Source organism: Hypanus sabinus, chromosome 4 (assembly GCF_030144855.1).
Source record: "Hypanus sabinus isolate sHypSab1 chromosome 4, sHypSab1.hap1, whole genome shotgun sequence".
Taxonomy (NCBI): domain Eukaryota; kingdom Metazoa; phylum Chordata; class Chondrichthyes; order Myliobatiformes; family Dasyatidae; genus Hypanus; species Hypanus sabinus.
In genome coordinates this window covers 179,868,312-179,882,391 of record NC_082709.1, presented here as the reverse complement: position 1 = coordinate 179,882,391, position 14,080 = coordinate 179,868,312, and the positions used below count along the sequence as shown (strand labels likewise).

Genomic DNA, 14,080 nt, shown 5'->3' with positions numbered 1-14,080 from the left:
TGCTTGGCATGGGTGACCCCACCGTGAGCCAAGGCACATCGCCCTGACTCCAGCCAACATGGCTCTCTGGGTCAGTGAGGCATGCAAGCCTCCAAACACTATGACAGATTGTGGTCCTCTTGGAGGACGGGAGGGTGAGGAGGTTGCAAACTCAGTTGATCCATCATGGGCACGAGCCTCTCCATAATGAAGCACATATTCAAAAAGTGATGCCTCAAGAAGGGAGCATCCATCAAGGAGGACTCTTATTACCCAGGACATGCTGCCTTCTCGTTACCATCACCAGGGATGAAATGCAGGAGCTTGAAGCCAAACACTCAGTGTTTTACAGTTTCTTTTCCTCCACCATCAAATCTCTGACTTGTCCACAAACCCATGAACACTAACTCACTAGTTTGCTTTCCATTTGCACCATTTATTTATACATTTCTGACTGTGACTTATACTTTTTTATGTATTGCACCGCACTGCCACCACAGAACAACAAGTTTCACGATGTATGGTAATGGTAATAAGCCTGGTTTTGATTCTGATTCTGTTGCGAGGTCTGGTTCTGAAGAAACGTACGAGATGCTGAAGGATGATCGAAGACTGTCCTGTCAAAGATACCAATTAGTGACTGGAGATCTGTGACTAGGCACTGCAAACCTTTCCTTCAATCAAACTGCTACAAAGCAGCTGCTACGTCAGCTCTTCGAACACATAAAGCTCTTTGATTTCCTTTGACACTTCAAACACTGCACACCTGTCTAGAATTAAATCAGCCTGTAGACACAGAAGAGTCCACTGATGGCTTTTCATGGGTTTACACCTGGCTTTAAATCCTTGAAAATAAGAGATGGGGATTAACCTGATTGCTTCTTGTTTGGATAGTTGGAAGAGAAAGAAAAATATTACCCGCGGAATTTTCCAGTATGGACTTGGGAATCTGCTCAGTGGGAAATCTTTTCCTTGTTCATTGTGGGCAGACTGGTGGGACTACCATCTACAGCCCTTCACTAATTGGTCCCAGACAAGATAACACAGATTGGTGCATATGTTAGGGTTAAATTGGGGGTTGTCAGGGGTTGCTGGGCAGCATAGCTTGAAGGCAGGAAGGGCCTATTCTGCACTGTACCTCTACATGAATAAATAAAGGGATTTGAACAGAATGGCATAGCAAACATATTGGGGGGAAAGTGATATGAAGATTTGTTTCATATCTTTATATTAGTCTTATTTTTAATAGATAAGTTGGGTGCAGAGAAGATGAGAGTCATTGGTTCCTGAGCTGAAAATGCCCTAGACTGTCCTTCACTAAATGGGCCAAGAGAAGATCACTGTGATTGGGTCCAGAGAAGAGCACCAAAAATTGCCCTTCACGAATTAGTTCCAGAGAAAATGCTCATAATTGGTCCAAGAGAATATGACTGTGACAGGCCCTAGAAAACATGACTGTGACTGGTTGCAGAGGAGAAGATGATGGTGATAGGTCACAGAGATCTTGACTGTGATTGGTCCCAGAGAAGTGATCCAACACTGCCCATCAGTAACTGCTTACAGAGAAATTGACACCAATTGGTCCCAGAGAAGAGCACCGTGGCTGTTTCCAGAGAAGACGAAAGCAATTGGCATCAAAGTAGATGAATGTGATTAGTCCTAGAGATGATGACCATGATTGACCCCAGAGAAGAAGACCAAGTCTGCCCATAACTAATTGGTCCCAGAAATGTTGGCTGTGCATCATCTGAGATGACCGACTTTGCTTTGTAGTCTGCTTTTACATTGCCCTCAGTGGACATGCAGGGCTACCTGGAATGCAGGTAGGAGTCACACACTACCTGGACTGGAAATTGTATTGCTATCCCTTCATCGTTACTGGAAATCAGTTCAATATTAATTCTGGAAATTCTTCCCACAACGCTGTAGGTCTGGAGTCACGGCGATCTGGAACAGCGGGGCAGATGGTCTTAAATACCCAGCCATTGTTAACGAACCTAGATCTACATTCAACAGATTTACATCCCTTCTTTCAATATACCCATGTACACTAACTTACGATTTTTGTTCTCTCCATTTGCACTACAGTACTTATTTAATATATATAAAGTATATTTCTTATTTGTTATTAAATACATTTTTACTTGCAATATATAGTTTTAATTCCGTATTGCACAGTACTGCTGCTGTAAAACAACAGATTTCCTGACATACTATATGCCAGTGATATTAATATTCAACTGGATTCTGATCCTGATACTGATACTTATTACTTCTTCCTTGTTTCCTCTGAATGTACTCAAGAAAGAAAATTAAGTGGATTAGCTTGCCAAAATTAACTTAGAGCAAAAAGGAGCTATTTTAGGTACAAAGGCCCTGAGGAATTGCAAACATCAGATATCAGATTTATGAGGATGTTGCCAGGATTTGAAGGCCTGATGTGGAGAGGCTGTTCAGGCTAAAATGTCAACCCTCAGGGGTGACCTTTCAGTTGTGTCTAAGATCATGATGGGTGTCGATAGGGTAAATAAACTCAAGGCTTCTCCTTTGGGCTGGTGAAACGAAAACTTGAGGGCTTAGGTTTAAGGGGAGAGATTCATTAGGGGCCTGAGGAGCAATTTGGTCAGGCATAGGGTAGTGCATATATGGAATGAGTTGTCCAAGCAAATGGTTGAGGTGGGTACAATATCTCTGTTTAAAAGACACTTAGATAGGTAGATGGATTGCAAAGATTTTGAGAAGGGGTTCCCAACCTTTCTAAGCCATGTCCCAACACCATAAAGCAAGGAGTCCATGGACCCCTGGTTGGAAACCCCTAGGCAAATGAATCTAGCTCAGGACATCTTGAAGATAAGACGATTGGATATAGGAACTCCTTATCTCATGTTGGGCAGAAAGACCCGTTTACTCTGTGACTCCATCTTCTGTGCCTCAGTTGCTAAACCTCTTGGCTGCAGGTTAAATCCTCACCCCAGCTTCCAGGTTGGGTCTGGCAGAATCCTGTGGCACAGACACAGCTCACCATTTCCTTGCTGCCCAGTGCACTTTGCTACACCAGTCTCATTTACCTGTGTAACAAAATTATGTGGATATAATTCAGGTCTACAAAATTATGAGGGGTATAGATAGGGTAAATCAGACAAGCAGGCTTTTCCCCTTAGGTTGGATGAGACCAAAACTAGAGGACATGGGTTAAGGGTGAAAAATGAAATATTTAAGGGGAACTTTCTTCACTTAGAAGGTACAAATGAGGAACGAGTTCGAAGTTCAAAGTAAGTGTTATTATCGAAGTACATATATATCACCATATATAACCTTGAGATATGTTTCTTGTGGGCATACGCAGTAAATCCAAGAAACTCTTAGAATCAATTAAAGACCACACCCAACAGGACTGACAAACAAGCAATTTGCAAAAGACTATAGATTGTACAAATACAAAAGCAGAAGTGGTGGATGCGTGTTTGAATGCAACATTTAAGAGAAGGTTGGATAGGTACATGGATGGGAGGGGTATGAAGGGCTGTGGTCCAGGTGCAGCTCAATGGGATTCAGCAAAATAACATTATGGCATGGACTAGATGGGCTGAAGGGCCCATTCTGTGCCACAGTGCTCTATGACTCTAAACTTGTATGTTCTTGATGATTCACATGCATGTGTAGGTGCTACTTACATGTTGCAAGGGAACCTGCCTCCACAACCTCCTTGCACAGTGCATACCAGAGCTCAGTCTCTCTCCCTTTCTCTCTCTCTCTCTCTCTCTCTCTCTCTCTCTCTTTCTCTCTCTCTCTCTGGGAAAATATTTCTCCTCAAAATCCCTCAAGACCTAATTTTCACCTGTACCTATGGTCTCTTGTTTTAGACCCACCCACTGTCCAAAAAAAGCCTTAACATCTATTCTATCTACTCTTCTTCTGTGTAATACTGGGGGGAGTGCAGCTCCGTGTGTGTACTCACTTCCTTGTGCAATATCACTCCAAGGGTCTGTTTGCTCCCTCTCTGATGTCCTCACTAACATTTACCCTAACCTGTATCACTAGAAAATAAAACAATGCCAAAGATGACCAACTGCCTTTCCTGCACCGATTGACTGTGATTCAGATCTGACTCACTGGCTGAGAATCATTGTGATCTATTTATAAATCAGAATCGTGCAAGGCCAATTGATTATATTTAAAGCTTGGGTTGATAGTTCATGATTAGTAATGGTGCCAAAGGTTATGGGGAAAAGACAGGAAATTGGGGTTGAGAGGGGCAATGAATCAGTCATTGATCATAGAAACATAGAAAATAGGTGCAGGAGTAGGCCCTTCGGCCCTTTGAGCCTGCACCACCATTCAGTATGATCATGGCTGATCATCCAACTCAGAACCCTGTACCTGCTTTCTCTCCATACCCCCAATCCCTTTAGCCACAAGGGCCATATCTAACTTCCTCTTAAATGTAGCCAATGAACCGGCCTCAACTGTTTCCTGTGGCAGAGAATTCCACAGATTCACCACTCTCTGTGTGAAGGTTTTTCCTCATCTCGGTCCTAAAAGGCTTCCCTTTTATCCTTATACTGTGACCCCTCGTTCTGGACTTCCCCAACATTGGAATCAATCTTCCTGCATCCAGCCTGTCCAATCCCTTTAGAATTTTATGCGTTTCAATAAGATCCCCCCTCAATCTTCTAAGTTCCAGTGAGTATAAGCCTAGTCGATCCAGTCTTTCTTCATATGAAAGTCCTGCCATCCCAGGAATCAATCTGGTGAACCTTCTTTGTACTCCCTCTATGGCAAGAATGTCTTTCCTCAGATTAGGGGACCAAAACTGCACGCAATACTCTATGTGCAGCATCACCAAGGCCTTGTACAACTGCAGTAGAATGTCCCTGCTCCTGTACTCAAATCCTTTTGCTATGAATGCCAACATATCATTTGCCTTTTTCACTGCCTGCTGTACCGGCATGCCCACCTTCATTCTAAATCAGCCATGATGGAATGGCGGAGCAAGCTCAATGGGCCAAATGATCTGCTCCTGTGTCTTATGATCATATTGTTCTGTATTTAATATTTCAGTTATAATGAAGTAATATTTTAAATATATTGTTTGGTTAAGCATTCTTTGTTGTTTACGTAATTTATTACACTATATGTAAAAGCACAAAATGGCAAATGTCTTTACACCACATCATAAGGCGCACCTCACCAGAAGCAAAACAAAACTAAGACACACATCTCCTAGCTCCTTGTTTTTCTTTCAATTAGTTTCATGTTTTGGAGCTACAAAACATAACTGTGGTGATGAGGAATTCTTAAATGAACCCAAGACAACTACCTACCTCTTGAAGAGCAGCGAGACATTTGAGTTGAAAGAAGGGTATAAAGCAGTCAATTCTATGGGTTCATGAACAGTGATTACCATTTGATAATAATTATAAATAAAACAAGGAGCAGAAATGGCTGGGTACATCAGAAAGATCGACACGTTCGATTGCACAAAAGATAACTGAATATTGTACACTGAGCGAATTGAGCTAATGAAAAGTGTGTCAGTTTTGATGAGTGAATTATGTCAAAAAGTATATAGTTTGCTTAGAAGTTTAACTGCTCCAAACAAAACCTGCTGTAATGAGTTTTGCTGATATCATGAAAGAATTGTGGTAACATTCAGAACTGAATCTATTGTCCTAGAGATTTACAATGTGAACACTAACAATGGGTTAACAATAAGGCTTAGTCCAGAAGTGAACAGCAAACTATTTAAAATGGACATCGGCTTGGCTGTTTCAGGCATTCCACAAAATGGGTTTGAACAGGATTTCAAAGATACTGAACTGAAGTCTGCAGATATCTAATGAAGAACATACTGGAGAAAAGATCATTCATGTGGGAATGACATTCGTAACAGTGAAATACAACAACCAACAGCCACGGTAAACATACATGGTGAAAACAGGAGAGTCAGCATAGTGCGGATATGAATGGCTGAGACAACTACAACTTGGAGATCCATCCACCATTTTCATACCTATAGTCTGAAGCTCCCACCTGCTTCAAAAGGGCAACAATTATAACAGTGCCCAAGAGGATTGTGAGTTGCCTTAATGACTACCATCAGTAGCACTCACATCTATGGTGATGAAATGTTTTGAGAGGTTAGTTATGGGTAGAATTAACTCTTGTCTCAGCAAGGACCTGGATCCACTACTATCACCACTATCGGTCTATGGCTGATGTGATCTCACTGGCCCTCTATATGGCCTTGGATCACCTGGACATACAAATACCTACATCAGGATGCTGTTTATTGACTACAGCTTAGTGTTAAACACATAATTCCTATAATTCTGATTCAAAAGTTCCAGAACTTGGGCCTCTGTACCTACCTTTGTAACTGGACCATTGACTTCCTAACCAGAAGCCCACAATCGGTATGGATTGGAAATAACAGCTCCACCTCGTTGACAATCAACACTAACACACCTCATAGATGTATGCTTAGCCGACTGTTCTACTCACTCTATACCCATGATTGTGTGGCAAGAGTAAGAAATCCTCCACAGCAATGAAATTTTTAGGGCTGAATAGGACAACTTAAAATTTACTATGCTGTGGATGTCAATATAGCAGTAGTATTACATAGTATACTCTATAAATAGTACTGTGCAAAATTCTTAGGCACATATGTATAGCTAAAGTGACTAAGACTTTTGTACAGTACTGAAGTAATTTTATGTATTGATTCCACTGAAAAAACTAATTTCATAGAACATAGAAATCTACAGCACATAACAGGTTCTTCGACCTACAGTCTTGTGCCGACCATGTAACCTACTCTAGAAACTGCCTAGAATTTCCCTGGCGCATAGCCCTCTATTTTTCTAAGCTCCATGTACCTATCTAAGAGTCTCTTAAAAGACCCTATTGTATCCGCTTCCACCACCAGTGCTGGCAGTGTATTCCATGCACCCACCACTCTCTATGTGGAAAAACTTACCCCTGACATCCCCTCAGTACCTATTTCCAAGCACCTTAAAACTATGCTCATTTGTGTTAGCCATTTCAGCCCTGGGAAAAAGCCTCTGGCTATCCACATGATCAACATCCTTCATCAACTTATATACCTCTATCAGGTCACCTTTCATCCTCTGTTGTTCCAAGGAGAGAAGGCCAAGTTCACTCAACCTATAATCCTCCTAAGTCTCCTCTGAACTCTCTCTATAGTATCCACATCTTTCTTGTTGTGACGTGACTAGAACTGAACACAGTACTCCAAGTGGGGTCTAATTTTATGACATATGTGAGTGACGATTAACCTGATTCTGATATTGGTCTTGAGAGTGGGAAGGGGGCAGGGAGAGGGGAATCACAGTTGGGAGAAGGGCAAAGGAGAGGGGAGGATGCAGGAAGCACCAGAAAGACATTCTGTGATGATCAATAAACCATTTGTTTGAAATCAAATGACCTTGCCTGGTGTCTCAGGGCTGGATGTATCTGCACCCACACTGCCTCCCACACCTAGCACTCAGACTCTGCCACCTGTCCCACACCCCTCTAGCTGCACTCCACCTTTGCCATTCCCAACGTCCTTTGCTCCCGCCAGATTTACAAAGATCTGCTCCACGTTGCACAGGTTTCCTGTCATCGTCAAACCTGGGAGACAACTTATCTCTGTTGAGATGCTTTCCATATTGAGTTGGAGTTCTTAAGCTAAGCGGGGAGGTGTGTTGAGTGTTTAATATTCAAACAATATTGTAAATATATTGTTTGGTTAAACATTCTTTGTTATTTACATAGTTCATTACAGGTAATTGTTAAACAATTGTTAAATTGTTAATGTTTTGATGAGCCTAATGCTGCTCCTATTTTTTATGGCCTTATGGTCTAACAAAAAGTGTTTGCGTGGTCACACTGTGACATTATGGGTTTACACTGAGTGCTTCAGTTTGGTCCCACATCCTCATGATGTACTAGTAGGTTAATTGGTTATTTTTGTTGGTTATGCTCTTTAATTCCAGATTTAATTACTTTAATTTTGAAATCCAGCTGTTGAAAAGTATTTAAATTAAAACTGAAACCTCTAGTTTGGTTGTTCAGACCTCAGGATATTAAAATAGTAGATTAATTGGTGTGTTTATTAAATTGCTGCTTGGAGTGAATAAAGTTGGAAGATCAGTTTTTGTAAATTGAGGTTATTTTTCCCAGGACAAATGCACTTAAGACCTGCCCTTGGAACTGTTCTTTGCCCTCCTTTCCACATCAGATTCTAGAGGAGGTTTACGAGAAGATCCCGGGAACTTAAAGTGTTAATATATGAGGAGCTTTTGTTGGCTCTGGCCTGTACTCACTGGAGCTTAGAGGCTTTGAAACCTTTTGAATATTAAAAGGCCCAGATAGAGTGGACATGGAGAGGTTATTTTGAATAGTGAGCGAGCTAAGGACCTGGGGGGACAGGCTGAGAACAGGGATGAGGTGGAATTTCTTTAGCCAGAGGATGGTGAATCTGTGGAATTCATTACCACAGATGGTGCGGGAGTTAAGTCATTGGGTATTTTTAACGTGGAGGTTGATAGATTCTTAGTTAGTATGGACATCAAAGGCTATGGGAGACTGGGATTGGGAGGGATAATAAATCAGTCATGATCGAAGGGCAGATGGGTGGACAACACTGTGCAACCAGGCCCATCTCTCATTATTTTATTTGTTACGGTTGTGGGCATAGCTTTATGAGATGTCAAAGTATTTCCATGGTTAGTGTATACTATAAAAGACGGAGTCTCTAAACAGAGATGAGGAGGAATTTCTTTAGCCAGAGGGTGGAAGGCAGGAGATAATAAATCAACCAGACTCAAAGAGCAAAACTGCCTAATTCTGCTCCTGTGTCTTATGGTCTGAAAGAGGGCTGTTAATTCCCACACTCGCCCTTTGATGATTGCAGCTTTCCACTGGCCTTTCGCCAAATCTCAGAGCAGATTTGGCTCCATGCACTGACAATTTTGGCACAAGGAGTTAAAGTTCTTCCCCCTTTCCTCTGCTCTGCACCTCTTATCCAGGATCTAAGGATGGGTAGTGAGAAGAAACGGGTGAAACAAAACAGGTTTAAGAATACAATGCAGGTAGCAATAATTCCTCAAATACATGGACACTGTCTCAGAGTGATCGATCAATGTACTGTTGCTATGACGACTCCTCTCCTTGGTTTTAATTAAGGATTGGAACAAGCTGTGTACAATTTTCTTAAGACAACTTCCACTTTGAACAAGGACTGTTTTTTCAACTCCAGAAATCTTCAGCTCAGTCTCATATGTCCATTTTTTGTTCAAATTTTGCTTAAATAAAGCCTTTGGATCATCTGATTTGAACTCTAGGGCTCTGTTCCTTATTGACTGCACTCTCCATCACCAAGCGAGAAGCAAGAAAAAATGATAAATCCCACACTTCTCTCCAAATGAATTACTGTGCAATGCCTCCATTTCTCACGTTTATAAAATGTCTGTTTGAACATAAAGTGAAACAAACAGCCTCTGGTAAACTGTTGTCTAAAAGATGCATTAGGTGATGAATTCACTCTGTTTTTTTTCTCTCGAGCTAACAAATCAGGCAGGGTCTTGGTGGAACAGCCTCATCGTCCTGCAGATAAAAGAGCCCATTGAATAGTTCCCATTGAAAAGTTTGTCAAAATAATTTGGCAGACTTAACTACTCTAAGGTGCCTGCCAGGGTGGTGGTGGAAGCAAATACTTGTGTGGCATTTAAGATCTCTTAGATTATTACATGGATGATAGGAAAATGGAGGGTTATGTAGGAGGAAAGGGTTAGATTGATAATAGAGTAGGTCAAAAGGTCAGCACAACATTGTAAGCTGAAGGGCCTGGACCATGCTGTAATTTTCTACGTTCTAGAACACCTCATCAGAGGTGTAGCAGTTACTAGAAAAGCAAATCAAATCCACTGAGAGAATTGACATTGTGATGCATTTGTAAATAACTGAGTTCTAAGTTAAAAAAAGTATGTTCATTCCTTTATTATGAAACAGCAAACCCGAGCGATCAAAATTAGCAATATTAGTAATACCAGGATTAGCCTGATCACTGAAATAAGCAGTCAACAAAAAATATCCAAACCCCCTGCTCAGACTCTATCTAACTAAAACTAACGGCCGAATAGGTGAATACGGGACTATACTTGTTCACACACAAAATGCTGGAGGAACTCAGTGACCCAGGTACCATCTGTGGAGGGAAAGGAATAGTCGACATTTCTGTTGGACCAAGGTCTCGACCTCAATCATTGACTGTCCATTTTTGTCCACAGATGCTGCCTAATCCGCTGGTTTCTTTCAGCGTTCTGTCTGTTGCTCCAGTTTCCTACATCTGTCTTGTGTCTTCATCTCCATAGAACCATAGAACATAACAGCACAGAAACAGGCCTTTTTGCCCTACTTGGCTGTGCCCAACCATTTTTCTGCCTAGTCCCACTGACCTGCACTCACCAATAGAACTCTCGTCAATAGAACTTTCAGACAAGAGCTTGCTCGCACACACAATGCTTTAGGAACAGTGTCTTCCTCTCCATCATTAGTTTTCAGAATGGTTCATGAACCCATGGACACTACTTCACTTTTTGCTCTTCTTATTTATTCTTTTGAATTTATTATTGTAACATATAGTAATTATTTTATGGATTGCATTGTACTGCTGCCATGAAATAACAAATTTTAAGATATATGTCAGTAATACTAAACCTGTTCTGGTTCTGCTTGGCTGGTGGTGGAAAGGCTTCTGCTTTTCAAGTCATTCATGCATAGGCAGAGACTCATGTCATCACTTCTTCCTTGTGATCCTCCTCAATCAATGCACATTAGCGGCTACTTGGGCAGGCTGAATTTGTTGCCATGAGTTTGGTGGGACATTTTCAATGGTGCTGGATCCTGAGCAGCATAGATTGATAGAGCACTAAAGCACAGGACCAGGAACAGTTATTACCCCTCAACTATCAGGTTCTTGAACAAGAGGGGATAACTTCACTCACCCCAAAGGTGAACTGATCCCACAGTCTATGGCTTCACTCTTAAGGACTCTACAACTCATGCTCTTGATATTTATTTCATATTTATTTATCCGTTTTTCTATTTATCTATTTATTTATATATTCTTTTTTTGCATTTGCAGTTTTTTTGTCTTTTTCATATTGGTTTGGGTTTTCACTGATTCTATTGTGTTTCTTCGTGTTTATTGTGAATGCCTACAACAAAATGAATCTCAGGGAAGTATATGATGACATTTATGTATTTTGATAATAAATTTACTTTGAACTTTGAACTTTTTGAAACAAGCCCATCAGCCCATCTAGTTCATCCTGATTTGCTTTTCGGATTAGTCTTATTGAACTGCACTTGGTTCATAGTCCTGCATATCTCTCCCATCCAAACTTATTCAAACTTCTCCTAAACATCCCAGGCAAAGTGTAAAGAGGTGCATCTCCCACTGTGCTCCTCCTTCAATGACTCTGCAAAAGCGATAGACTGCATAAGTTGAGAGATCCTTCTCAATTGAGCATCCTTCTCAAGATTGACTGCTCACATCTTAGCATTTTAACTCACGATTCTGCCACAGTCACATTAAAATGCAGACTGTTTCCCTCAGTGGGGGACTTTAAGACCAGAGGGTACAGCCTCAGCATAGAGGGATGTCCATTTAGAACAGAGTTAAGGAGGAATTTCTTTAGTCAGAGAGTGGCGTATCTGTGGAATTCATTGCCACAGATGGCTGTAGATCCCAAGTCATTGGGTATGTTTCAAGCAGAGGTTGATATATTCTTGATTAGTCAGGGCATCAAAGGTTACAGAAGAAGGGAGGAGAATGGGGTTGAAAGGGAAAATAAATCAGCCATAATGGATTGACAGAGAAGAGTTGATGGGCCGAATGGCTTAATTCTGCTCCTATGTCCTTTGATCTTATGATCATCACTCCAACATTTTTTGCAATCTTTCTGGTTGAGGTTCTGCCCCTCAACTCCAACAAGAACAACGTACAATGAGAGGATTTGTTAGTGTAGGTCCTGTGTGAAGGCAGAGACCAATGAAAACTCTTACGCAAGCTCAGCTTTGATCCCATACTTCACTCACCACTACTCTAAACTACAACCTATAGACTCACTTTCAAGGAATCTTTACAACTCATGTTCACAGTGTTATTTTATTATTTGCACAGTTTATCTTCTATTGCACATCAGTTATTTGTCCATCTATGTTTATGTATAGTTTTTTTGTAAATTCTATTGTATTTCTTTATTTTTCTTGTAAATGCCTGCAAGAAAATGAATCTCACATAGTATATGGTAATACATATTTACTTTGTTAACAAATTTTGTTTTGATTTTCACTTTGATGTTCTAGTATGATAAAATGGACTCTTGACCTCACAATCTACATAGAAACATAGAAAACCTACAGCACAATACAGGCCCTTTGGCCCACAAAGTTGTGCCGAACATGTCCCTACCCTAGAAATTACTAGGTTTACCTATAGCCCTCTAGTTTACTAAGCTCCATGTACCTATCTAAAAACCTCTTAAAAGACCCTATCTACCTTGTTGTGGAGCTCTCATTTTAATGTCTGCCTGTACTGCACTTCCTCAGTAACTTTAACATGTTATTCTACATTCTGTGATTATGTTTGGGTGTCGGGCTGGAGGCACATCTCTACCAAAAGAGGAGAAGATCGTATGAGCAGCTGGTGCATAGCTCAAGTCCTGGTTAGGTGACCACTGATGACAAGCAGACAATCTCTGAAAAGTATTGACAATGATTGGGGTCACCCATCTTGTAAAGACACTGCCCAAAAGAAGACGAAGGTAGAAAAATTGGTCAAGATCAATCATGGTCATGGATAGAGAAAAGAATAAGCAGACTAAAGACAGATGAATGGAAGAGCATGATCACTCATTATACAATCCACCACATGATGATGATGTTATTATGCACTCTCTTGTACCAAGTGCCAGAAATAGGAACATATAGAAATATCAGCTCAACAAGCTGCAATGAAATCAAAGGTGATATTTGGATCTGAGCAAAAATAGGCAAATGGGACAATCTCAGGAAGGATATTTGTTGGCATGGGCAGTTTGACCTAAAGGTTCTGTTCCACACTGTTTAAATGTATAACTATTTGTTTGAATTCCCAACTTGCCCAGCCTCTGTTTGATGGAGACATTTTAAGCAGCCAAACTAGATGATGCTGGGTTACCCAAGATAGATACAGTGCTGTTTCATCGTGGGCACAGCTCTTTCTACCATCGAAGACATAGAATCATAGAAAACTACAGCACAGAAACAGGCCCTTCAGCCCATCTAGTCCATGCCAAACCATTGAAACTGTCCAATCCCATCAGCATCTTCAAAAGGTGATACCTCAAAAAAAAGTGGTGTACATCATTAAGGACCCTCACCATCTGGAACATGACTTCTTCATGTTACTACTGTCAGAGAGGAGGTACAGGAGCCTGAAGACCCACACTCAATGATTCAGGAAGAGATTCTTCCTCTCCACCATCAGATTTCTGAATGATTCATAAACCCACGGACACCGTCTCGCTATTTGCCTTTTGCACTATTTACAGTACTGCAGAAGTCTTTTGCACATACAGTATATATAACTAGGGTGCCTAAGACCTTTGCACAATATTGTAATAATCTTACGTATCGCACTGTACTGTGGCCTCCATCGGTTGTAGTCGACCATGGGTACTGGATCTCTGGTAGTCACTGGCAATGGCTTCTCCAAGGTGCAAGCCAGGGCAGAGTTGATATGGAGATCTGTCTGTTACCCACACAATGGGACCCCCCTCTCCATGCTGATGACAGGTCTAAAGGAACGACGAAAGTCGGTACAGTTTGGTGCCAGCAGCGTCGCAGGAGTTGCCGTGCCGGTGCTGGGTACAGCAGTCAGCCGGCTTCGGGACTCCGACTCCGGATTTTTCCTCGGGGTTTACTCCCAAAGCCTTTCCCGTGAGCGGGTATGGCTGCAAGGCAGCGGGGGTTTGAAATCAGAGTTTTCCCTTTCCTAGGTGAGTTACCATCCGTCGCCCCATCTGCCCAGAGCAACTGGTTTTAA

At 41.4% G+C, this 14,080-nt stretch overlaps 1 protein-coding gene across 5 annotated transcripts in view; it reads right to left on the bottom strand.

Moving 5' to 3' along the window:
* The window catches only part of LOC132393532 (neural cell adhesion molecule 2-like), a 1,581,614-nt gene that overhangs the window by 89,966 nt on the left and 1,477,568 nt on the right, over positions 1–14,080 (bottom strand). The window lies entirely within an intron of this gene.